Here is a 27,444-nt window from a genome sequence, read left to right as displayed (position 1 = left end):
GGGTAGTGCTCATGGTGTACTCTCTATCACAAAATACTAAATAGGGCAGGAGCAAGATTAAGGATGAGAATGCCTACAACAAACCCCATATTGAAGCCTTTACAAAGACACAAACCTTCATGGCACCTATGTTAAGCTATTGACATGCAGAAATGCTTGTTGCCATAAAAAATCTACCTTCTAGCACATATAGCTAAACCAAAATTGTTTAGTTTCCACATTTTCTCTTTTTTGAAGAACTTCAATTCATCCAATGTTGAGGATTATGTTTCCTCCTCTTTACTTTTGTCCATCCTTGGTCTTTTAGAAAGCAACTTTCAATTTTTGAACCTTCCTCACTGCACGTCTACTAAAATCTCAAATGGGTCTAGAGAGCTCACTAGAACATAATTCGTCAAAGAAAGAGTCTTTGCAAGATCTAGGAGCCTGCCGCAAAGCCATTCTCAAGGTGGATAGCACACAAATTTGAAGGACAGGCTCTTGATGAAGAAGGAGAACAATCCTTAGAACCCTCAAAAGGGGTATGAATTTGAAGCTTGAGAGGAGTTGAGAGGAATGATGTAATGTTTGAGGCCCAACCCCATCCCACTAGGCCAATTTACCATAAGATGTAGGATTCCCCACAACTTTCTCTTTTCGGCAATGAGATGTGAAGTGGTCCATTGAGAAACTTCTCCATCTGAAGGCAAGTTTCTCATAGTCAATAGCTGGCATCCAACTCCTATTACCCACCTTCAATAAATCCATCTCAATACATATTGAAGCACATGTAGTATTTTGATAATTGATACTTTCTTTCAAAATGCAATGACACTTCCTTGTGTTAGCAGTCATAGTCCACATCACAAACTTCTTAAATAAATCACCAACCAAGAATACAACAATGAATTACAGGATAAAATCCAACACCATAACACAATGATTTTTTTCTTGAGGAAAACCTATTAAGGGATTAAAAAAAATGGAGATGATGCCCACGTGATCATGCACTAATATGGAAATGTTTGTGTTAGAGGAACTAACCCTATTAGGAGTATATACAATACATTTAGTATACATGCCCCTATTAAAGGACTAAACCCCTGCTAAAAGGTTCCAACCCTATTAGGAGTTTATGAGATGCTCTTTTGGTAATGAGATGTGAAGTGGTCCATTTAGAAACCTCCTCCATCTGAAGGCACATTTCTCATACTCAACAACTTGCCTCCAGCTCCTATTAACCACCTTCAATAAATCCATCTCAATACATATTGAAGCACCAGTAGTGTTTTAATAGATAAGTAGGAGATATTTTCCAGAGCAAGTCAAATTACAATATTGCTATCAAGATTCAACTATGTAGTTTTTTTTTTTAGTCAAACTCAGTGACTCATGTTTCACGAGTAGTGGTTGACATGAACTCATCTCTCATGAGAATAAATGGAACACTTAGCACTCATTTGATTTAGGTGATGCTCACAAAGGTGAAGCATTGGGACTTCCCAGGAGGTCACCCATCCTAGCACTACTCCATCTCGAGCATGCTTAACTACAAAGTATTTGATAATTGATACTTTCCTTCTCATCACAAACTTCTTAAACAAATCGCCAACCAAGAATATAACAATGTATAACAAGATAAAAGCCAACACTATAACACTATGATTTTTGCTCTAGAAAAAATCCATATGAAGGTAAAAAACCCCAGTGGGAATGATAACCACAAGATCATGCACAATATGGAAATGTCCATGTTAGAGGACCTGGCCCTATTAGGAGTCGATATAATACATTTAGTACATTTGCCCCTATTAAAGGACAAGTCCATGTTAAGGGATTGAACGCCTACTAAAAAGTTCCAACCTTGTTAGGAGTTTATGAGACCAAAAAGACTCACTATCAAAATACACTGCTCAAAAAGAGAAGGTTAAACCCACCTTCAAAAAGATTCATTATCTAGGATGTGAAGGCTAAGGCCACCTTCAATGATTTACAAATCCAAATAATTAATTGATTGATGACAACAAACTTGTCTTATCAACTCCAATAAAGTACACTTAGGTATGATAAAAAAATCTGCTCATACCTCTTATGAAAGCATTTGACAATCCTTTAGCTCTACTCTCATATCCAGTATCAAGGCTTGCACATACAATTGTGTTCTCATACACTAGAATCAAGGAAACTACCTTCCTTTATACAAGTTACAATCAAGCAATTAGGTTGGCTTGTTACGAATTCTCCAATGCACAAATAAATAAATAGACCCATTCTATGATGATCACGACACCTTTTACAATTATACAACAATAACAATAACAAGATTATATGCCATGATCCATTATTAACGCTCGTAAATTAATAAACATGCTACACCTTCCTATTGGCTCCCAAAAGTATTCATCCATATGTCATACACTAGCAATCGTCACAACGTGAACCAAGTGACCCATAGATCTTGAAGCATGCACTATTTGAAGTCTTCTACCATGCTCACAAACCTTAAGTCCAACTCGCCAACATGCTATACCCAAAAAACAACAACTATCCCTAGCATACATCAATAGCCTGCAACCAATAACAATTGTAACTCACTCAAATCATCACATAAAGAGTTGCAACCGTAGATATAAGGTCTACATGTATCCTACAACACATATCCAAGTTTGCATACTTAGGAATTTCATACACAATCCTTACTGCTCTAATCAATAGCCTGTAATACACAAAATCTAAGTTTGTCCAACTCCATTCTAAAACGTATGTTGATATCAAAGGCAAAACCCATTACCAAACCTTTATGTCAACAACAATTCCAAATCCTTATTATAAACAATCTCCCCTAATACTCAACAATCACTCCAATGCTCAACACCTTGAGCCATTCCCAATGCCAATAAAGCTCCTAGAATTGTAAATGAAAATACAATAATTGCAGCCAAAAATATGTTGTAGTGAAGATTTTTGTGTGCAGATCATAAGCAGGCATCCAAGGTTTCATACACAACAAATCGCCATGAAAGATCCAAGGACTATTTTCTAGCACCAACTCCTTTTCCTCCTAAGTATCAAATTCTAGGATAGAGAAACCATTGGCACAAAGGTAAATCCAAATTCCCCCATCCATGTATTCATTTTGTTTCTCAAAAAACCCATGAGGGCAAATCATATGACTTTGGCCAAAGCTTTATGAATTAGCATATTAGAGGGTGGTCCCATAAAAAAAACTTCTTGCTCGAGGCAAAATAATCCGAGCACACTTTGAGGATTGTGAATGAGGGGCAAACAGGAAGGGGGGGTGGGGGAGTACTGCCAAGCAGCATCCATAGAGTGAGGGGAGATCACACCAAAGGAACTTTGAATCCCCCTCCACCAACCTAGACACCCAAGTGCGGCATCTCCTCGAAGTTCATGTTGGACATTGTTAATTTTGGCAAATTTTCACCATTGATATGGCAAGGCTAGGGTTAGTCAGAAATGTCGTAGAACTCACCATGAGATGTAGATATCAAGGCGCTTTGGGTGCAGTAAATAGAAAGCCCTTCCCCCTAAAAATTGTGGCACCCAAACCAGGCATCTCCCATAAAAATAGGCATGCCATCAAATGTCGATTGAGACCTCGAACCAGTTTGCAGCATGTGAGTAACCTAAGCATCCTAGGCTCCGAACAAAGCAAAACATAAAAGTGAGGAAATGTAAACGAAAGCAAAGCAATCTGAGGAAGGATGAACCATAAATTCATGTAACATATCAAAAAACCAACTATGGTGCACATGAAAATCTGCTGAAGAAATCTCACTAATACAATTGTTGATGAAAATCTAATGTGAACATTACTTCTGAAAGCAACTTGGAGAAACTTGAGCAAGCCACCCAATCATCTAGTCCCCAACTTTTCAATTGGTGGGTGCAGATCAACAAAGAATCAAGTTGTTGGGGGTTTTAAAGGCCCAAAAGACACTTGTTGAAACTCAAACATCTGTATTAAATATAGTGATCATCTCATTATAAAAGATAGCCTAGGATGCACTATTGGATCCTGACTGGCAAGTAGCAACCAAAGCTAACCACAACTACAAAAAGAGCACTCTTTATTGAAAAGATAGACAAGATATGTAAAACTGTTGAAATTGATATATATATATATATATATATATATATATATATATATATATATATATATATATATATATATATATATATATATATATATATATATATATATATATATATAATTTAAACAAATTTAAAAAAACCATTGATCCAAATTGATTTAATTTAACATATAAAGATTGAATCTTAGTTTGCAGAAATGAAAGAAATCAAAGTCCCATAAGAAACACTTAGATTTGCCATCTAGTTATGTACTATATATTATGATTTTTTGTATTAACAAAAATTTAAAGTCATTACAATGAAGATACATACATTAAATTAAAAGTTTATTGTAATTTACTAAATAATAAAATTAGAAATTAGAATAATAAAAATAAATTTAGTAAAGAGTAAAGTTTATTAAATAATAATGTAAGTTAAAATTATATAAAAAATAAATTTCTTTTAATTAAACTAATAGAAAAATTTATACTTTTTGTAATATTTATTTTTTAAACATTTATATTTATTTTCAATTTGTAACCCCTAGTATATAGAAGTAGAGAAAGAATCATATTATCGCTACTTAATTCTTAAATTGAAATGAAAAAATTATTTTATTAATTTTTATTAAATCAATTTAAATATTGATGGCGTGTTTGGTAAGATACAAATGAGTTGAAAAAAGAAATTGTTTCTCATAGTAGGTAAGGTATGGTGAGTAGGCAGCCTCTATGAATACTTGTGACGTCGGGCACCAAAGTCCAGAGCAATTCAAGTAAATCAACACGTCGGACGTCGGAAGTGAATGTCACCAGTTTCAAGTAATTCAAGAAATGGCACCAGTTTCGCCATAAAATGCGGGGAACGGCACTACTGCTTAGCAATAGCAATAACAACGGCCATACTCATTTGAGCTTTTTCAATGAGATCGAAATTCAGAGTAGCACCAGTATGGCCCATTCTAGGCGTTCTCCCATCCATGTTTTTTCACCTGTCCAATCTCTACGACTGGCTCACCCACCTCTTCATCCTCAACAGCGGAACGTTCTGCCTCCCGGCCACTTGGAAATGCCGGATCTTTATGGCGGATCCGGCGAACATAGAATACATGCTCAAAACCAGGTACCACAATTTCGGCAAAGGCGAGACAGGACACCTTCAGATGAAAATCGTTTGATGCCTCCCGTCGAATAGAAAGTTCTGGAGATGTCTAAATTTCTGTTTTTTTTTTAATGGAAAAACAGTCAAAACCCTAGGATAATTGGTTCTATCCAATCAGAAAAAAGAAATTAATCTATAAAAATAGATTTTAAAAATAAAACTTTTAAAACTTTAGAAAATTTGAATGTTTTTAGACATAAATCAAATTGAGATGTGCCACCCGGAACATTAGTTCCCTGCCTATATATAGGCAGGGACTAATAAATTGTTGATAAGTAGGAGATAATTTCCACAGCAAGTCAAATTGTGATGTGAATATCAGGATTTAACTGTGTGATTTTGAGTCAAACTCGATGACCCATGTTTCATGAGTAGTGATTCAACATGAACCCATCTCTCAAGAGAATAAATGAACATTTAGCACTCATTGGATCTAGGTGATGCTCACAGGGGTGAAGCACTGGGACTTCCCGGGAGGTCACCCATCCCAGTACTACACCAGTAATAAATTGTTGCCAAATAGTCACCATAAGATATTCACTAAGCACAAAAGGATAGTTATGTCACAAGACAAAAATGATGAGTATAATATCAGCCGGTATGACATTATTAAGAGCTGATATGTAGAAGCGAAAACTCCCAAACAATAATTTCAATAATAAAACTATATTTACAAGTGGAGCAATGAAAACAATATTTATTGATATAAGTAGAAATGATAGCAAGTCAACAAAAGCACAAACTTCTGCAGGTCAATAGTAAAGGCAAGTCAAAGGATAGCATGCTCACAATCATTAATCAATAACAACAGTAATTATCTATATTCACATGTTTTTCAAATATGATTATACCAAATGTCTCCATAACTGTACCTAATGACAGCAATAATTACTGTTGCCTCTTGGCAAGAGGCAACAGATCTAACTATTATTCAGTAACGACATTTGTTTTAAGAGATGGCCACTTGAGTAATTCTATCATCTAAGTCCTGATATATTTCTTGTGATATCTTCAAGCAGGACCCTGGGGAAACTGGACAAGAATTTGCTCAGCTGAAAGCTTCTTTATGTTGTGATGTTTTCTTCTAAGACAGTTTCTTTAATAGTTTGAATTTGACATCCGGGGCCCTGGAATGTTGCCAGGAGTACTTGTGAAAAGGATACAAGGTCTTGAAAAAAGTTTTTGAAGTTTGTAATAACGTCTTACATGTGGTGGCATACCTAGAGTAGCAGTTCGATAAGCTCTCCAGATATAGCCACCTAAGACCAGGTGTGTGGATCTTAAATTAGAATAGTTTTTTTTTAGTTCGTAAGTGGAGTGTTTAACGATTTTTAGAATCCAATAATAGGTAGTAGGCAGTTTTTGGAATATTCTTGACTTAAAAAACGACTGTCTAATATTGGTAGAAAAAACGTTTCAAATTTTTATCCTTTTTTTGGATAGAAGACATTCTTCTTTTCTAAAATAAGAAAAAAACGTTTCACATCCTTGAATAGGAAAAAGAAAGTCAGTTTTAAGGGTGAGCCAGTCGGCTATGTAAGACAAGAATCGAATTTGGAGAGATATGGAATATTTTTTTTTTTTGTCTTTGTGCAAGTTTTCAATAGTCTGAGTTTTGAACGGATTTTTCTTTTCTCACGGAAAACAAGTTGATAGTTTGCAGAAGATTAAAAAGTTTTAGTTTTGGGTCAAATTTGGTATGTTTGCAGAAAATTAGTCTCAATGCGTGGGTAATATCTCCCAAATGCACCGTTGGATTTTCATGAGCTTTGGATATGTTATTATAGGCCTAATTACGCCCATCTTCACCAGAGGGATCGAAGAGTTTTGATCTGGTTCAAAAGTTATACATGCCTATTCACGGGTCTATCTAGAGACAGCAAGAAACAATGTTTTGTAGAAAAATGTACTTTGATGTGTGGTCAATATCTCGGGTTTGAACCGTTGGATTTCTGTAAAAAATGTATATGTTGTTTGAAACCTAGTTGAGCCAAATCTCAACGGTTGGATTGAGTAAACTTTTTTTGGTTCGAAATTTACATGTCTGAGTGCAGGTCTATCCGAAGGCAGCAAGAAGAAATTTTGGAGGATTTATTTTCAAAGTTTTGTTTATTGAATCTAGTGGATGGTTATAGGAGTCTTATGAGTTGAGTCTAGGGTATCTCTGGTTGTGTTTTCATAGTAATAATAATGATAAGAACAGTTGGTTCAAATCACAATGGGTGGTTATAATATATCGTGTGTGATCCTGAAGGTTGTAGATGCCCCTTGAAGCAACTCAGTTGAGTGACTGATTCCTCCTGAATTTTCCAAGGTGTGGCTCTGCATCATTTTTGGTATCAGAGCTCAGCAAAAAGTTTGGAAAAAAGTAGTTGTGTATATGTTTGTGTGATTGTGAAAGATTGAGAGAAATAATCTGAGAAGAAGTCCAGAAGACTAGATAAGAAAAAAATAACCTAGCTGAGAAATGATGGGACAAAAAAAAGCAGCTTTATTGTATCTTTTTAGAAGGTATCGGCAGAGAAAGGATTCTAAACAGAAGGAGATAGAGGAAAAGAAGAAAAGAGAGAAACAAGAAAGGAGAAAACAAAGAGAAAGAGCTAAGCAAGATAGAAGAGGAGATAAACAATTTGAGAAGGAGACTTGAGGAAAATGACGCTAAGTTGAAAGAGAATAAAGCTAAGTTGAAAGAAGTGCAGCAAGTATCTCTTGACGATAGCAGTAACAAGACAAGCCCTATTGGATTTGAATGCAAACAATCTGTGGTTGGAACAGTAACATGTCCTTTGAAAATAGAGAAGAGTACAATGTTGCAAGGTACTCCTACGGAAAAGATTTTGGAGGCAACTGATGAAGCCTTAAATATGCATAAATGAAAAAAAATGTCAAGAGGAATGGCATGAAGATGAAGCTAAGGAATGTGTAACAGCAAGTTCTGAAGAAGAATCTGATTTATGGGAAAAATTTGCAGCCATTGTGGGAGAATGGAAAAGGCATGGCGGTAGTATGGAAACTCAGCTTGAAGAAGAAAGGAAAAGTGCAATACTGTTATTGTTCTTGAGCAAAGTTGTAATAAGAAAGAGATATTTGAAAGTGAGATTACTACAGAAGATCAAGATGATGATAAATGTTTAATAAAGGAAGAAGAGATAAATACGATTCTTAAGATTCAAGATGTGAAACTGGTTGATAGTCAAGAAGCAGATAAGTTTATGGTTACTATTGATGAAGATAGATATGATGCACATTACATGGTGTATAAGGAAGCTCATATTCAAAAAGAGAACTCAAATAATCTTAATGCTAATGATATGTTTTCTTCTAATAATGTTTATGCAGGGATGCAGATTTCATGTATAGTGAATCATGCTGGAGAATTTTCTGTAAGAATTACAGCATTAAAAAATCAAAGCTACAAGGTGGAGAAGTTGGATATTATTTTTGTTTTTCTTGTAGATATGCTCATCCTAGTTCAAAGAAATTGGAAAGTTCGAAAGAAGAATGAGATTTATTTCTACAACACATCATCTCAAGAGGACTTGAGATTCATTCTACAAGGGAGTATGTTGCAGTGGCAGAGAAGAGAAATGCTATAGGAGGCAACATTGTTGAAAATGTAATAGAGAATTTAATGTTATGTTTCAAATGCTTTTAGTTTTTTAAGTTTGTAATAACGTCCTACATGTGGTGGCATACCTAGAGTAGCAGTTCGATAAGCTCTCCAGATATAGCCACCTAGAACCAGGTGTGTGGATCTTAAATTAGAATAGTTTTTTTTTAGTTTGTAGGTGGAGTGTTTAACAATTTTTAGAATCCAATAATAGGTAGTAGGCAGTTTTTGGAATATTCCTGACTTAGAAAACGACTGTCTAATATTGGTAGAAAAAACGTTTCAGATTCTTATCCTTTTTTTGGATAGAAGACATTCTTCTTTTCTAAAATAAGAAGAAAACGTTTCACATCCTTGAATAGGAAAAAGAAAGTCAGTTTTAAGGGTGAGCCAGTCGGCTATGTAAGACAGGAATCGAATTTGGAGAGATATGGAATATTTATTTTTTTTTGTCTTTGTGCAAATTTTCGATAGTCTGAGTTTTGAACGGATTTTTCTTATCTTCTCACGGGAAACAAGTTGATAGTTTGCAGAAGATTAAAAAGTTTTAGTTTTGGGTCGAATTTGGTATGTTTGCAGAAAATTAGTCTCAGTGCGTGGGTAATATCTCCCAAAGGCACCGTTGGATTTTCATGAGCTTTGGATATGTTATTATAGGCTTAATTACGCCCATCTTCACCAGAGGGATCGAAGAGTTTTGATCTGGTTCAAAAGTTATACATGTCTGTTCACAGGTCTATCTAGAGACAGCAAGAAACAATGTTTTGCAAAAAAATGTACTCCAATGCATGGTCAATATCTCGGGTTTGAACCGTTGGATTTCTCTAAAAAATTTATATGTTGTTTGAAACCTAGTTGAGCCAAATCTCAACGGTTGGATTGAGTAAACTTTTTTTGGTTCGAAAGTTATTCATGTCTGAGTGCAGGTCTATCCAGAAGCAGCAAGAAGAAATTTTGGAGGATTTATTTTCAAAGTTTTGTTTATTGAATCTAGTGGATGGTTATAGGAGTCTTATGAGTTGAGTCTAGGGTATCTCTGGTTGTGTTTTCATAATAATAATAATGATAAGAACAGTTGGTTCAAATCACAATGGGTGGTTATAATATATCGTGTGTGATCCTGAAGGTTGTAGATGCCCCTTGAAGCAACTCAGTTGAGTGATTGATTCCTCTTGAGTTTTCCAAGGTGTGGCTCTGCATCAGAAATTAGAAATTCTGATCGACTTTGTCAACAATTCAGTAATTTTCATTGTGTTGGGTACCTCAGAGAAGAATAAAAATGCCAGCTGTTCATAAGTTATAATTTAATTCCACACAAGCATGTGGTGCACAAAAAAGCATAAGCATCATTAATGCAACATCATCCCTGAAACAAAGCATGCCATATAGTACTCTAGATTCTGAAATGTCCTTTCGTAATCAAAACCAAGCCTGGATATTGGTGAACCTGATAACCAGTACTTGATAATCAACTAGCAGATGATAATATAGCCCTAGCACTAAGCTCAGGATAAGTCTCTGTAGTGACTAGCATTCAAGTCAGAAAACTATTTTGTTTTTTCCATAAATTGCTCTTGAACTTGTTTGCATCTGACCCTTATTTTGCCAGCACTATGATTAGTACAAATAGATGAGAGAAACATTGAAGCTTATGTTTCAGCTAGTTACCTTAGAAAGCCCACATGGAGTTGTTTTAAATAGCTGGAATTACCTCAATAAGAATTTGAGACAACCTACTACACTCAATGCCATTACCTTGATAGACCAAAAAAAGGAGATTAAAGGCAACAGAAATACAGCCAAAGGTGTAAATGATATTTCAGAACAGATTTTTGGGGACATGATTCAAAATGTACCCTCCAAAACACCAATCATAGATGGAATTTCAAAAACAAATGTACCTCTCCTAATTGGTTGGCTTAGATAAGTCGCTCAAAAGGGATATTCCAATGATCGCATTATCGAAAGGGCTAAAAAACTTGAAATTTATGGTTGTAGCCAAAGAATAATATTATAAATTCCATGAAATAGAAAGTGCTGCATCATATGTTGGTTTTTAAGATTGTGGAAAAAAATTTATTGCATTTAATCTAGCTAAATGCCTCATAAAAAAGAAAGTTTCCCCTCTGTTGATGAATAATTAAAACATATCCTAAAAAATGTAAGTTGCAAAAAGGTTCCTAATAAATACAGGAATCATACTATCCAAAATCTCTTCAAGGACAATTAAGACAGATGCAGTTTAAATAAGGCACATGGTTGTGTCCAACATTACAAATTAATATGACTTGAATGTTCCCTTTGCTATAAAGCTGTACAAAATTAGTCATTATACAGAACAATGGTCAAAGTATGCATTCACTTAGACCATCAAAGTACCTTGAAACTGCACTCCTATCAAGCAGCGATAACTTTTCCTCTCACACTCTTCCCTTCTTTTGTGAGGCATTGACACTGCAAGGAACCGCCTCATCTTCAAAACATCTAATCTTCAATTTTGTCACCAAGGACTTGACATCAGTAACTGTTCCATTTTCAAAATGTTTGTTTTTCACTATTTTTGCCGAGCCACTAGCACTATCCATGTCTGCACCATCTTCAAGATTTTTGGTCTTTCCTTTCTTTCTCGAGGCTTTTTCACTAACAATAGATTTGCTTTTCTTTCTGTGCTCTGAAGCAGGGGTAGAAAAATTATGTAGCATCGAATCAATGACATCTCCATCAATCAATGAGCCTGAATTGCCCTCCACAACCGAATCCTTCCTCCTTTTGGCACCTGCTATCTTTTTCCCAGATTTGCTCTTCTCTGTAGACTTTGGAATACTGACATCGCATTCATCATCACCTGAAAAAACCTTATTTTCTCCCACCTCGAAGGAGACTGGTAAATCAACCTCTTCCTGATCCTCATCACTCAAAAGACCATGATTTTGCTCCTCATAACCCAGAAAACTACTGTGTCGATTAGCATTGCCTAACAGACCCTCATTCTGCTCCTTGTTACCCAAAAGATCATCAGGTATATCCCCCAGCATATGATCCATGTATCGCACATTATGTATCTGGCCCTTCTTGAAACCCTTCTTCTCTCCTTCCTTAGAATCCCTAGCATGTAATTTGTTTCCAGGCTCCTCTACTGGAACATGCAATCCTGCCCCACCTTCCACACCCTCAATCTTAAATGGCCTCTCCGAAACAACTTGATAAATTGGCAATGCCACGGACTCCAACATCTTCAAATGCAAAGACCTGACATTCTCCCACTTCTTTGGTATCACCTCTGCAAGCCCGTCAATCACAGCAATGACATTCTGTGCAATTTCATCCCTTTCTTGAGACACCTTCCCCACCTTCACCACACAACATGTACCCCCTCGAAGGTACACAAAAGCACAGCTGCAAGCTAGCTCTATCTGCCTTTTCCAATGCTTGTGGCTCAAATCCACAGGAATAGGTTGCTTCTTCTTCTTAAAAAAGGTCTTCCCTAAATGCCTGGGTAATAATGGAATCATAGATCGATCAACCATGAACATATCATAAGACCCACAAAGTTTCCTCTTGGCCTCAAAGGGCTTATAGTCAGTCTTAAGCTTCGAATACTTCAATACCTTTGAAATGGGCAAGCTTTCCTCTTTAATCTTAGCCTTGGCAAATCGAGATGAAACCTGAGACGCCTGCTTTCCTCCATCATTTATTATAAACAAATCTCTTGACTTCCATCAAATGGAAACAAGGGGTTGGGTATCCGAATCTTATAAGGGTTTATTCGTTCCTTAGCTGGGATTTTTTTCAAAGTCGTGATCATGTACAAAAACTCATCACGTTCTAAGAGCTGGGGTTTCTGATATTTTGGTTGAGACTTTACCCATTTCAGTAGAGCGTCTATGGCATTTTCAATTCTTTCTTGTTTCACAGGAGGTGGAGCTTTCGGCTTCTTCAGGCTATCGTTAATTTTTATGCTCTCCATTGCAAAAGATGCAGCAAAGACACTAGCAGAGACCCTGACAAAAAAAATCAAACCACTTTTAGCATTTGAATTTCTTTGGAAATCAGAAAATACTCAGAAAACCATTAAAAGCTGCAAGTTAATTAACCCTAAACCCTTTCGGTTCTAAATTATTGCAAGACAGTCAACTGGTTTAAGGTACATTGGTATAATTTTATACAGTAAGTTTATGTCGTTTTACTGATCCAAAAAAAAAGTGAAGTACTAACAGATAATCAAGAATTGATCAAAAGGAGTATTTCATTCATTTCCAAATATGTTACATCATAAAATACATATACATGTTCGCACTTACAAGTTATTTTGATACAAAGGAAGGAAAGTACAAGTACATTTTGCAATGTAAGGTTTTGTCCTTCATAAAGAGGAAACAAAAAAGTGGAGCCCAGGGTAAGCTCTAAAAAACGATGTAAGAAAAGTACAATAGTATGGAGGTCAAGAGAGGAGACTGGGAAAAAAATCTATCATTGCCTGATCATGCATTGTTGAATACTTCCGAAGCTGCCTTCTGAGAGTGGTTGGAGATCTTTAAGTACCTGCAAAATATGGTAAAATGGTGTCAGTCCTAAGTCTGAGAAATGAGGGGTTTTGAAGCTATCTACAACAATTGACTACCATGCTATTATACTGTAGTCACATGATTAGGAAGAGAATAATCAGTCACAACATCAGATCGGTAAAGATGAAAAGCATCAGAAAACTGCAACCAGAGCTTCATTTTTTTTATTTAATTGTTTGTGCAATGTGCAGATATCAAAAGGTGACAATCATCCAAAAGGGACAGCTCTTATTGTATATGGAGCTAACAAAACATTTATGAGATGTAGTGTGGAAATATTCACAAAAGTACAAGTTTCATTTCTGATCAGTAATATAAGTTCAGGCCAGCAAGAAACATATGACAACACCGCTACAGTCACATGCAATCAGAGAAGTCGGGAAAAGATTAACTACAAAAAGAGAATCAAATGTTCTATCTATTGAGTTGGTGCTATGTGCAGTCATGTGGTAAAGTCATCAAAGAGAGTATCATGATCAACACAAGGGTGCACAATAATGAATAAGATATGTGTTGCTTTAATGAGAATCTCATTATATCAAAGATACATGAGCAACTAAATCAGTATTTTAACTCTTAGTACACCTTGAACAAACATTTTCTCTGAACATCAAATTAAAGAAATAATTAAAGGGGAAAGAAGTAGAAAGACATCATTAATGCACAGGATATCTTACAAACTGGAGAAGTGGTAATGAGTCTGTATTGTACACTGTACAACAATGAATATTAACTGCAGGTTATATCATTAGAAAAAGCAAGTCACGTAATCAAAATCAAGTCTCACTTTACACTTATTGCTGCTATCAAGGGTATATGGCTGTTTAAGGACAGATATATAACAGGTTTTACATTTCTTAAAGTGCAAGAGGAACCATGAACATGCAACAGAAAACGAAAGATCAGATGCACTCATACTATTGTTGCCTTGCACTATTATAAGTACTGTGAAGATCAGCTATCCAATTCCAAGAAAGTTTCAGCATCATATGAATGTTGAAGCCGTATCGCTATCAGAGATTCATGGGCAAGAAATAATCAACATGTGGAGTTAAAACAGCAAACAGGATCAAAAAGCTATATCAGAGTTCCATATTTTATTTAACACGTTTATTTCATTGTGCAGGTACAGAGATATCAATGCTAAAATCATCAAATTTTGCTGATTTTATTATTGTTACTCATTTCATTGGCCAGACCAAATGACCATGTACTTTAAATTATGTAAAGTGCATTACTGTAATGATACAGGTGAATAGCTACAACATACAACAGCAAATGGTCAAATAGAGCAAGAAAAAATAAAATATTATTGTTGTATAGCAATGGCAGATTGTTCATGATCCAAGAACTGCCAATGAAGATTATAGTGATACCATATGAAATAGAGCTTCAAATAGTAAAGCTTCATTGGTTTTTTACGACAAATAAAACATGCATTTAAGAAGATACTGGTTGAGCATGATAACTACATTATGAGCATAAAGTACAATACTCAATGACTTGACCAAAGCAACAGTATACGAGCACATGAACCCACAGCTACAGATGTCAGAAAATCTCACAAATCTTTTTGTAAACCCAGTTTCAGGGGCGTGAACAAAGCTGTTTATTGATATGGATGTATAGAAGGGTATGCACGAATAATTAGCAAAGAAAAATGCACAAATACGAAGAAAATCCTGCAACTCTCGGTCGAGTGGATTGAATCCAAGAGAGCTTACCAGAGAGATGTGTCGTGTTATCAGAGTACCTTGCAGAAGTTTCCACAAAAAATCCCCCAGAATCCCCCGTTAAAGAAAACCCTAGAGCGTCACCAGAGAACAATTCAAGGAGGTCAAAAAGAGGAAGGAATTGTAAAACCCTCAATTTGATCTATGATTTATGGGCTGCAGAACAGCCTAGTCCCTCTCCAAATATTGATTATTTTTTGTTATTAAATTTGAATGTTTCAAATAATTGAAAGATTAAAATAAAATGATTTACAAAAAAATTAAACATAGAGTTATATTAGTTATTAATGTTGTTTATTATAATAAGTTGTATCATAAGATGATTTATATATTTGTAAAAGAAATATAATTAAATTACTATTTTTTTTTTTTTTTTTTTTTGGGGTCAATAAAAGGCTGAAGTCATATAAATTTTATTATTAATAATAAAAATTGTTACATTGTCTCCATTCAAAACGGACATTGTAGAAAAGAACAGAGAAGAAAACCTTTAGTCTAGCCTGGGACAATTGTCCTATACAAAATTACAAAATTAAAAGGGGCATACCCCTTATTTACATTTGTAATTTCCTTACATTGTACAGTCTTTTTAGTTGATCTATCTGCGAACAATTGTCCTTGTCTCCGTTAGAGACCTAGGTAGGTATTCCTTCCTTTGCTTCTTCTTTCTTTTGAGTTATCGAGAAACAATTTAGACTTTATGTATCTTCGAATACATTGTAGCCTCTTTCAATCGTAATGACATGATGTAGGTATCTTAGTTGATGGTTACATAGATCTTCCATATAATTTGCATTATATCAAACACTCCAAGCTCAAATACTTATTAGTCTTTAAAGATAAGAATATTTAATAGTTAATAGTCTTACCATCAAGAGTAGCAAGTTTTAAACAGACTAAATTTAAGAATATCGCTCTTTTAACCTCTAGTTTTAGTGAAAATGTTTCCAATATTGTAACAAATGTTTAGAAATTGGTTTGAGTGTAAATCGAGCTTGTTTTAAGTTTATGATAAGACTAAATATGCAATTTAGAGTTTTGAAGATGGGTTTTCAAGGATTGGAGACAAGGGAATCTGATTGGAGATGAGATGAAGTTGGTCTTATAAGGAAACATTTTCATCTCCCCTATTGTTTGAAAACTCAACCTTAGTGCAAATCTATCCATTAGTTGCTAGCAACCTTCTTATGTTGTCGGTATCCAACAATAGTTAGCTATTCTGAGTTAGATTGTAGAGAAATGTGCCTTTGAAACTACATGCATGCCTAATAAAATGGAATGATTGGTGTGAATTCAGTCGGTAATGATATTGGGGGATTTGTTGTAGTACACTATTGAATATCCTTAGGGCCCGTTTGGCTACAGGAATATAAAAATGGGAATAGGAATACTTATTCTCAAACAGAAAATGGGGTTACATATTCCTATTCTTGTTTGGTTCACCCAAAATTTGATGCGGAACTCACGGACTCAAAAATTTATGTTTTCTAAAATTAAATAAAAATGGAATAGGAATACGTATTCCAATTCCACCTATTTAGGTGGAATAGAAAATTTTCATTTTTGGGCCAAAATTGGAATATGTATTCCAATTTTATTCCTATTCCAATTTCGATTTGGTGCATCCAAACAGAGAATTCAAAATTTTAAGAATATACATATGCATATTCCACTTGTATTTTTGTTGCCAAATGGGCCCTTACATCTTTGAATTGATAGTGACAAAGAGATCAGCTTTAAAAATAATAGGAATTGTTAAGAATCTTAATGTCTTCACCATCTACTCCCTTATTTGCTAGATGGTCAACTTCCTTGTTTCCCTCACGATATATGTGTTGAATCCTGATATCTTCAAACTTGTCTATGATTAGTAGCACATACTCAAGTGTAGAGTTGAGCTTCCAGTTTGGGGTACTCCTCCTTCTTATTACATTTAAAATTATCAAGGAATCTCCTTCAAATTAACTTTTCTAATGACTAATTCTAAACTCAGGTTCAGTCCTTCTTATAGTGCTTCCATTTTAGCTATGTTATTTGAAGTTACTCCTAAATGTTTAGCATTTTACCATCCATTTTCCTTCATCTGAGCAGATGATGCACCCAATACCTACTTGGCCAAGATTGCCTCGGGATGCTCAATCAAAGATTAGCTTTGCCCATCCCATTGGAGGTGGTTCCTATTTGCAATCTATACTAGCTCATTGATTAGATTTTTGGTAAGTTAAGGGTGGCTTTATCAGGGGATTCCAATTTTTCTTCATCTTTGCTTCCCAATATGTGAATGTTCCTTCTTCTTTGACTGTGCTTCTAAGATTGTTATTCATTACTTTTTTGATACTGACCTCCATTTTGTTTATTAAAGAGGTAAGAGGCATTACTTCGTCTTTGAATATTCTCTTGTTTCTTTCTTTCCATATTTCCCACATAAGAATAGAAGGGGAGGTTTGCCACAACTTTCTATAGATGTTGTTGTGCCCATGTTTGGGCTAGCTGTTAAGGTGGGACCATAGATTTTCTGGTAGATATGAGGACCAATTGAGCTTCTTGCATTGCCAATGCCAATAGGCCATAGAAAAGGAAAATTGAAATAATAAGTGTTTGGTTGTCTCAGATTCTTTTTTCCAAAGGGGATATCTTGAAGGGCCTTCGAAGCCTAGTTTAGTAAAGTGATCTACAATTAGTATTCTTTTTTGAATTGTTGTCCAAGGGAATATACCTGTCTTGGGGGACCATGCATTGTCCTAGCATAGGTTTAGAGGGATGTCTAAGTTGTCCCATCTTTGTGAATTGATTTGTTCATATCCCCATTTTATAGAGTATTTCCTATTGTTCAAAGCTCCACATATTATTATGTCCTTCCTTTCCTTGTAGTTTACTTGTCTTTGACTAATGAATTGTTTGAATAAACTTTCTTCCTATTCTGTTAGTTGTGTATTTTCTACATTTTTCCATGTTCTAGGTTGATCTTCATCTACTTGGTAGATGTAATCTCTAATGAATTTTCCCCAGCAATCAATTAGTGTATTCTTGATGTTGATGGGAAAATTGAAGCTATCAAGTGGGGGTAATCATTCCCATGAGTCTTCCTAGAATAAGGCTTTCTCCCCTTTACCTATATCCCATGTTAATTTGGTGTTGATTATATGTTTGCATTGCATCATGAAGTTCCAAGTTTTAGATCCTTTAGGTGGGTCCTTAGTTCCAAATAATGATAGAGGATCAAATTTGTTTAGGTACTTTTAATATAAAATATTTTCCCTTTTGCTATCACACTCTTGATACATTCTCCATATTAGATTAGCTCCTAGAGTCTCATTTTACTAGCTTAATTTTTTTATACTGAGTCCTCCTAGTGCTTTGGGTTTGCAAATGTTGTCCATTTAATTAAGGTTGGTTTTTTCTTGTCATATGTTCCACTCCAGAAGAAGTTTCTAAGTTTGTTGTCTAGTTTCTTTTTGGTTTCTTTAGGTAGCAGAAGACAAGACATTTGGTAAACGGGGATAGATGATAAAACGGATTAGATTTTGGTTGTTCAGCCTACTTTTGTCAGCCATTTTCCTTTCCACTTTTCTATTTTTTTATCTATCTTTTCAATTAAGGGATTCCATTATTGAGTCTCTTTCATATTTTTTTTAGGTAAATTCCTAGGTATTTGCATGGGAATGAGCCTTGCTTGTATCCCATATAGTTGCAAATTCTTCTTACCATGTTTGGTTTAGTGTTTATAAAATAGATCTCAAACTTTTTCGCATTTACTATTTGTCCATATGCTTTCGTATATGCTTTGATTATTTGTTTAAAATTTTGGGGTTCAATTCTAGAGCTTTCTCTAGGTAGAATGGTATCATCTACGAATTGTTGATGTGTAATATTAGGGACTCCTTTAATTTCCCCATCCATTTGTGCCTTTTTTTTGCTCTGCCAAAGGCTTCTACCATTATGATGAAGAGGAAATGTGAAATTGGGTGTCCTTGCCTAATTCCTCAAGATATGTTTAAAAAGTGTTATGGGGTGTCATTGATTAAGATTGAAGTTTTAGGAGTGGCTAAGGAGTTGAAAATTAGGTTGATCCATTGGTGTGAGAAGCCAAATGCTTCTAGAGTTTCACTAGTGTACTTTATCATAGGCTTTCTAAATGTCTAGTTTTCATGAACATGCAAGATTCTTTGTTGATTTGAGTAGAGTAAATGATTTCTTGTATAATTACAATTTTGTCCAGTATAGATCTTCCTAGATTGAATCTTGTTTGTTCCTCAAATATTAATTTTGATAATTCCATTTTAAGTTTGTTAGCTAATGCTTTTCTTAGTATTTTGTAGATTGTGTTGCAAAGGGCAATAGGTCTAAAGTCTCCTAGACTTTCAAGAGAAGCATTTATGTGGATTAGAGTTAGGAAAGTGTTGTTGATTTAAGTTAGCAAAGAACCTAAGTTTCTAATTACTTCAATGGCTTTCCATAAGTCTATACCTAGTATGTCCCAGCACTTCTAAACTTAGAAGTCTTGGAAGCCATCTGGACCTAGTGATTTGTCAAGATTCGTGCTAAAAAGGGAAATTTTAATTTTTTCTATCAAGAAGGGTTTCTTCAATAGCTTATTGTCCTATTTGTGATCAATTTTGGGATGTTATTGTTAATTACCTTTTGGGTTATAAGGTTTAAGCTATCATAGCTATTATAGATGTTGGTGAAGTAGTTGACAAAAGTGTTTTACATGTGCCTAGGATCTTCAAGTACATCTCATATGTTGTTTTTATTTTTTTAAATTTTTTTTCTATTTCTATTGTTTAAGGCAGTATTATGGAAGAATTTAGTGTTGCGGTCTCCTTCTATTAACGAAATCTCTCAAGATTTTTATTTCCAGAACATTTATTCTTTTGCTAAGAGGTTTTCTTATTTTGCTAAAAGTTATTTTTCTTTATTATATCTTTCATTATCCATCCCTTGTTTCATTAATAATTCATTAAGGTTTTTTTTAATATGTTTTTAAAGTAATTTTTATTTCATCTCAGTATTTTTTCTTTTAGGTCTTTAAGTTTGGATATGAAACAAACATCTTGGACCCCTCATAGTTTCCCTCTATCCACCATTTTCTAAGGTTTCCCATGAAAGAATTATCCAAAAATCACATTTTATCACATTTAAATGGGTTTCTTGACAGTTTACTAGGTTCTTTGATTTCTAGTCTTACTAGAAAGTGATATGATCCAACATGAGGAAGAATTGAGGAGTGGATTGTGAAATTGAAATCACTTAGGTCTCCTTTAAAGAATAATCTATCTAGTCTCTCTACAATATGGTTGAATTAGGTAGTCTTCCATTGTTCCATGTGTATAATATGTTAGCCAGAGGTAAATCAATTAGATTGTTCTTGGCGAACCATTCTCTGAAATCAGTCGTTGTTTGTGTCACTATTTGTGATCCTCCAAAATTTTCTTCTAGATGTAGTAGTGCATTAAAGTCCCCTCCAATACATATTTTTGTTGCTTGGTTATTTTCCAAAAATGTGGAGATTTGATTCCATACTATCTTTTTGGCCCTTGTGGGGACTAGTCTATAAGCATTGATGAGGATGAATTGGATGCTATTTCTGTAACTTTGGACTCCCCCCCCCCCCCCCCCATCCAGTTGTTTGCAACTATCTTTTTGTTGTAGTCCGTCTTCCTAGGATCCCAAATCATTCCCATGCCTCTTGATGCTCCAATTGATTCTATCATGTTTGATTTCCAAATACCTAGGTTTTTGCTAAGTTGTCTACCTTATTCTTTGTTTTATTTGGTTTCTTGTATTAGAATAAGTTCTAAATTGAAAATGATAAGTTGTGCTTGAACAAGCACTTTTTGTTAGGGTCATTTAAGTCCCTAAAATTCCATGTGGTTAACTTCATTGTGTTGTGGGAAGGAACTTCCCCTTCCCAATATTCAAGATCATGTCCTTAATTTTCCTTTGGTTCCCATCCTTGCTAGTTTTTGCTCTTAGTTCTGCTAAAGACTTCCTACCTCTCTTTCTACTTTGTTTTCCATGTCTAAGAGCAACTATCCCTTCAATAGTTTCAGCTATTCCTAGTTTTTCCATGTGCTCTTTTGCATTTTAATGCTATTTGCAGTTGATTCATCTATGTTTTCTTCCTCATCTTCTCTGAGTTCTTTGATTAGCTAATCACTTAAGTCCATCTATCTAGTATCTAATATGTTGTCATGTATTTTATGTACCTTATTTTTGTTTGGCTCCTTATCTTCCTTGGTTAGTTTTAGTGTTTCTAGAAATCCAAATTCTTCCCAATTGTAGCTGATATTAGTTTGTCATTGGTTCATTGTGTCCTTTTCTTTGTTATTCTCTGCTCCTTCTTGACTAGATTTATTGAATTTATCTTTAAAAGTCTCCACTTATAATTTGGATAAACTCTTTCTTTTTATATCCCATGTTCTCATCCTCCTTATTGCATGTGACTGATTGTGTTGTGTCAAATGGATCCTTTCCATTATCATTAGTTTGCCAGAATTTATGTTTAATCTTCTTTTTTTTTGTCTCTTTTTTGATAGTTATGTTCTTCCACTAGGTTGAGGTTGTAGGAGGTATTTCACTCCCTTCTACTTCGTTCTCATGGGACCTTAAAGCTAGAGTGATTGCCCAAGTATCTTTATTTGCTTTTGCTTGTTTTGGTGTCCAAATTTCTTCTTTGTTTTGATCTTTTATGTTGCACTCCTCCTTGTCTATCATTGATTTGAGGTGTTCTATTTGATTATTTTCCTTCTTTGGTGTAACTTTGATTAGTGTCTCAAATTTTGTTCTACCATCTTCTAATTTTTTAGTGTTTTTAGTTATTTTCATTTTTTCTACATGATCTTTTGACTTGTTGATCTTTTAGTCTATCCTATTTAAGTCTCATGCAAAGTATTGTGGTTTTCCTTTGGGTATTTGTACTCTTTTGAATTGGTTGGGGTTGTTGTCATATATGTTCCTTCCTAAATATCCATCCCATCTCTCCTTTTGTGATAGTCTTCTCTATCTACTTGATCCTTAGTCTAGGTTGAGGATTGTAGGTGTTCCTCATGAGATTGATTCCACAAAGCAATTTGGTCATTAATGTCATTATGGGTTAGAAGGAGGTTGTGAAGCAACCTGTTATATCTGTTAATGTTATTTCTTATACCTTCTAAGGGAAGATTTTCCTTGAGGCACTTCTCACATTGTTGTATTTTGGTCATACCAATATCATAGTTGCGATGGTACCTTCTAAGAGCATCTATTTTGTCACTTCTATTCTCTTGAAAAATTGTTGGTTGATCCACTAACTCTTTTCCAATTTATTTTATCCTAAAATCTCCTTCTTCAAGTTCTTCTTTTTTGTTTTCTTTTTCCTCAATTTTTCTAGTGATCCTATTGCTTTCCTTACTCAATTTTAGATCCCTATTATGCAAGTCAAGGTTCAAGTTTATGATATGAATCAATATGAGAATATCCTTTAGATTTGATGTTCTATATATGGATTCCTAGTGTAAATTTCTAGTTGGGTTAATTTTTATGATTCCATTAATCTTCCCTATATATTTGTTGAATGTTATGTTGTAAATTGATCTGATGGTTATTAATGTTTTGTTTTGAAAGTCATTTTGACCTATTTCTAATTTTAGGATTAATTTAATATCATTTGTTGTCTCAAAATCTAATTCTATTCCTATGAGCTCTCCAAGGTCTTCTCCTATTCATTTTAGAATTTGAATATGATTAAGCTCCAGGGAGAGGTCTTTGTTGCTGATCCAAATAGGGGCTTTGTGTTTCTGGAACATGAGTTCACTAAAGTTAGCTTCCTATTTCTTGAATTTCATAGAAACACCTTTATAAAGATAGAATAGAACTAAAAGGAACTCATTTCTAATGCTTTTATCTTTACAATGACTATAAAACAACCTTTTGGATAGGTTAGAGATACTTACATGTTCCCTGCAATATACTTTCAACCAATCTGTGAGGCCAGAGCTTTTGGATTCAAATCTATTCCAATAGGCATACAACCCAAGATTGTGACATTCTCTCCACCTTTCCTTACTAAATTTATTGCTAATTATGAGGGTATTTTCCCTATTGTAGTGAATGATTCTATTTTTGGGGAAGCACTTGTTGGGTGTTGGTTGAGCCAGAGGGTTTGCTTGGGGATTCAATTACACACTATGTGATTAAATGAGAATGCTTTTAGTGGTCTACTTGATATAGCACATTATTTGGATATCTTTTGTCCCACTGGATGGAAATTTTTTTGTCAATGTGGAGGGGTGTATATATGTATGACTAAATGAACTCCAATCCTAGATGGTTTTTGTTAATATTCCTTATAGGAATTTTGTTGACTTCATATTTTGATCAGGGCGGGGTATGTAGTGGCTAGGGTTCCTATTGGAGTCAGGAAAATCTTGATGTGGGAGATTATGTTCCTAGAGGAGATTTGAAAAGAAGTGAAGAGGGGTGAATGTGATGTTACCTTGATTAGGTGGGGGAGATTTGGAAGATCTTTTTTCCTGTCAAGATTTCCCCATCTCTCTTTTGCATATTTTGTTTTGGAGAAGAAAGTTTCTTGCTACTTTGTTGATGGTCTAATTTGATCTTTTATTATGGGAGAGAAGTCACTATTAGCTAGATTATTGCCTCTATCTCTGAGATTATGGTATGGATCCATAACATTGGGCTAGGGTTGTGTATGATTTTCTTTCTTGTCTTTCTTATTGCACACGATTTTCCAATCTCCATCCTTTGTTGTTTGGGTCTTAGAGTTTCTCGTAGGGAATTGTATTTTCCCCTTTCCCTTTTTGTCATTGTCAGATATTGAAGTTTGGATAATGGTGCCTAGTTTATTTTTTGAGGCTTTGAGAAATTCTTGGCCCTTGATTTCATGGAGGTTGGACATAATTTCGAAGCTATTGCCACATTTCAAAGTTGTTTCTCTTTTCTTGCTTAACTGTGTTGATTGGGCGGCTATTGTCAATGAGAATTAAGGGTTATTGAGTTCTTTGGGAGTCCTTTATTTTATCACTGGTAGGAATTAACGATTCCTAGTTTCCCCCATTTTTGGAGGGAGCATGATTTGTGGATGTGAATTTATGTGTTGATCTTGTTACATTGGTTACTATTTTTTTTGCGATGTTTACTATCATTTTCACCATTTTCAATAATTCTCTTATATTATATATACTATTACCATATTATTTTATTTTATTTTATTTACTAATTTGTAATTATTTAAACTTTTATAATTAAATATTAAAAATATTGCTTACACATTAATAAAAATAAATATGAATATAAGTATTTTATTTCTAACTAATAATAAATCAACTTTTAAACTGAAAATTTGCTAAAAATAGTACCTTATTATAAAGTAAATAAATTAAAATCAACACAATTTTATATTAGAAAATTGCTAAATCTTCTTATGGACTCATTTCTTTTAATCAATCAAATCAAAGATAAATAATTTTATAAGTTAAAAAAGTTAAATGTTGTGCATTTTATGTTATCAAATATTTAAACTTAACATGTTAAAGAAAAATATGAAATTTGATTGGTTGACATTAACTAGTTTAATCACTAATTAAAACACTTTGATGCCTATAGTTCTATGGTCTGAAACTAATAAGGGTTTCTCAATGTTGTAATTTCAATATAATACATCTCAATAGATCATATGTATTTAAGTTAAATATTATTAGTAAATATTTTATTTTTATTTTTAATTTTAAGTATTATTAGTAAATATTATATCATTATCATGGTATATTTATAAATAGTAAAGATTTATTGTTAGTGAAAATATTAAATACAATGGATAATAACAAATTTTCTAAATAATTTAGTATAGTGTTCCTTAAGTGTAAATAATAACTAATTATCAAAATTATGAGATAATTAGGAGTTAATTATTTTTATACATATGTCATAGTGAAGTGGTGCTTTGAGTGGATTTTATGTTTTCTTCACATATGTTGTAATGCCCACTCATAGTTTTCTTTTCTATTAAGATTGCCAAACTCTTTTAGGATTATTTCATGCATGTGTTAGTTTCAAAGACATTTGGTACACAGTTACGTGTCATTATTTCATGACTCGCATTTTATTTTTATATATATATATAAAATGCGAGTCATGAAATAATGATGTATGTATGTATGTGTTTGTGTATGTATGTGTATATGTATATGTATACGTATATGTATGTGTATATATGTGTATATATATGTATGTATGTATGTATGTATATATATGTATCTATGTATGTATCTATATATTTATATATATGTATGTTTGTATATATACATATATACATATATATAGGTATATACATATATATGTATGTATGTATGTATGTATACATACATACATACATACATACATACATACATATAGATATATGTATATATATGTATATGTATATGTGTGTGTGTGTGTGTGTGTATTCTTAGTTAGTGAATGTGATTGCTTTCATAATGATGACAAATGATATGTCTTTAATGATTATTATTTTGTATTAATAGTGATGCATCATTATATTTGAGCATTCGATGATTTGTCTCATTATTTATTATGATGCTTTCCCTATACTTGCATGTGTATGGTGTGTATGCCTATTTTACTTTTCTGTTTGACGTGTCTGATGTGGTTAAGAGAGGGAGTCATAGTCAAGTGCTAGTCAGGATCTACATGATGTACCACTCCTTGTCATTGTCTGTTTAGTTTAGATATATATGCAAATGTACGTGCTCATCTTTTATGCGGGATGCAAGTATTGAGCATCGACTTCATGGGAAGATAATGATTAGGTCTAGTCCTAGTAATAGAGTAACTAATTGGCCCGCAAGGAGGACTAATAACTGATTGTCTACCCTTTTTAAACCCGTGAGTCTTTCTATGTGTATGTGATTTGATTTTCGCTCGGTTGATTTTCCTTATGCATTTCATGTGGTTGGACTTTATGATTTGCTTGGTAGAATGTTTATTTATGATCTTTGGATTAATCATTAACATTTGAACTATTCTATATATATATATATATATAAGATGATATTTTATTTATTAGAATATTTGGGCTAAATTAAAAGACTTAATTTACAGTCCTAATTTGGAAAATTATATTAAAAGAATTAAAAATTAAAAATTAAACATTAAAATTTTGGAAAAAGAGTGGTAAAAATTTATTAAAACAAAAAGGATTACAACAAGGAGAGCTCAACAAGGAGCTTTGTCCTGAGCAACAAGATCATCAAATTCTTGTAACAACTCAAGAGGAAGTTGCCCCTATCCATAATACTCTAGCCTAGAGCATGACCAAAAGCCCATTTGGCCAAACAATCAGTAACTCTATTCCATTCATGAGGAATGCAAGTAAACCTAATGAACTCAAGAGAGGTACAAAAGAGAAGAGCCTGATTAACATCTTCAAGCTCCTGCGAGGAAAGTAAGTTCACCACCACTTGGGAGTCAGACTCACAAATGAACTTTGCACCATCCTTGCAAACAACACTATTCCATAGCATATAAAATGACCTGAGCCTTAAACATTAAATAATATTTTAGTTTGATTATTTAATCAATATTGATTAAAATTAGAGTTGCATTTAAATAATGAATTCTAATTATCTTTATTGATTATATAATAAGTAATTGCTTTAACAAGTTTTCATTAAATTATGAAGTGGGAAAATAAAATAATTATTAAAAAGTGAAAAAAAATGCATGAATGGAATAATTAAATTAAAAAATTATATTTTAGTTCTTTTAGAAATAGAAACTCTAAAGGGAGTTAGGGCTTAATAGTAGAGGTTTTTTGGTTCATTATTCTACACACAGATTTCTGGGGAGTAATTTTCAGATTTGGAGCAAAAGCAATTTTTGGTAGCTTGAAGGGTTTTGTTTTAGCAAGGGTTTCACTAGGTTGTCAAATTGTTAGCATTAGCATGAGGTAGGGTTTGAAACCCATAATTTTATATCTCATTAAAAATATTTGTATGCTTCATGTCTTCTAGGTGCTTGAAATTTGCTTATCATTTTATTTTGTTAATCTTAGATTTGTTCAACGAATTAAAACCCCTATTTGATTTTTGACAAAAGGAGAATTTGGCAATAAATTAAATTAGATGGGCTAGGGTTTGATGCAAAAATTACTAGATTGAATCTATGCTTTGTTCAGTTTCCTCTCGGTTTATGTTTTTTTTAAAGGGTTTGTTGGAAACATTTGTCCATTAGGGTAATGTAGCTAAAACCTATAAATATATATATATAAATATATATATATAAATATAAAAAAATTAAA

General features: G+C 33.7%; 1 pseudogene across 1 annotated transcript; it reads right to left on the bottom strand.

Moving 5' to 3' along the window:
* Nucleotides 1-11,089: 11,089 nt before the first annotated feature.
* LOC149572940 (uncharacterized) lies at nt 11,090-15,270 on the bottom strand (annotated as a pseudogene). The gene is made up of 3 exons (XR_016359995.1): nt 15,138-15,270; nt 13,326-13,390; nt 11,090-12,849 (listed from the first exon to the last, which is right to left on the bottom strand). The product of XR_016359995.1 is annotated as an uncharacterized LOC149572940 (transcript).
* Between the last annotated feature and the right edge of the window lie 12,174 nt (nt 15,271-27,444).

The sequence above is a fragment of the Cupressus sempervirens genome, chromosome 2, assembly GCF_028749045.1.
Source record: "Cupressus sempervirens isolate cs-2001-9-10 chromosome 2, ASM2874904v1, whole genome shotgun sequence".
In the NCBI taxonomy this organism is placed as follows: Eukaryota; Viridiplantae; Streptophyta; class Pinopsida; order Cupressales; family Cupressaceae; genus Cupressus; species Cupressus sempervirens.
The sequence above is the reverse complement of the archived record's forward strand: the minus strand, read 5'-3'. Positions and strand labels throughout refer to the sequence as shown.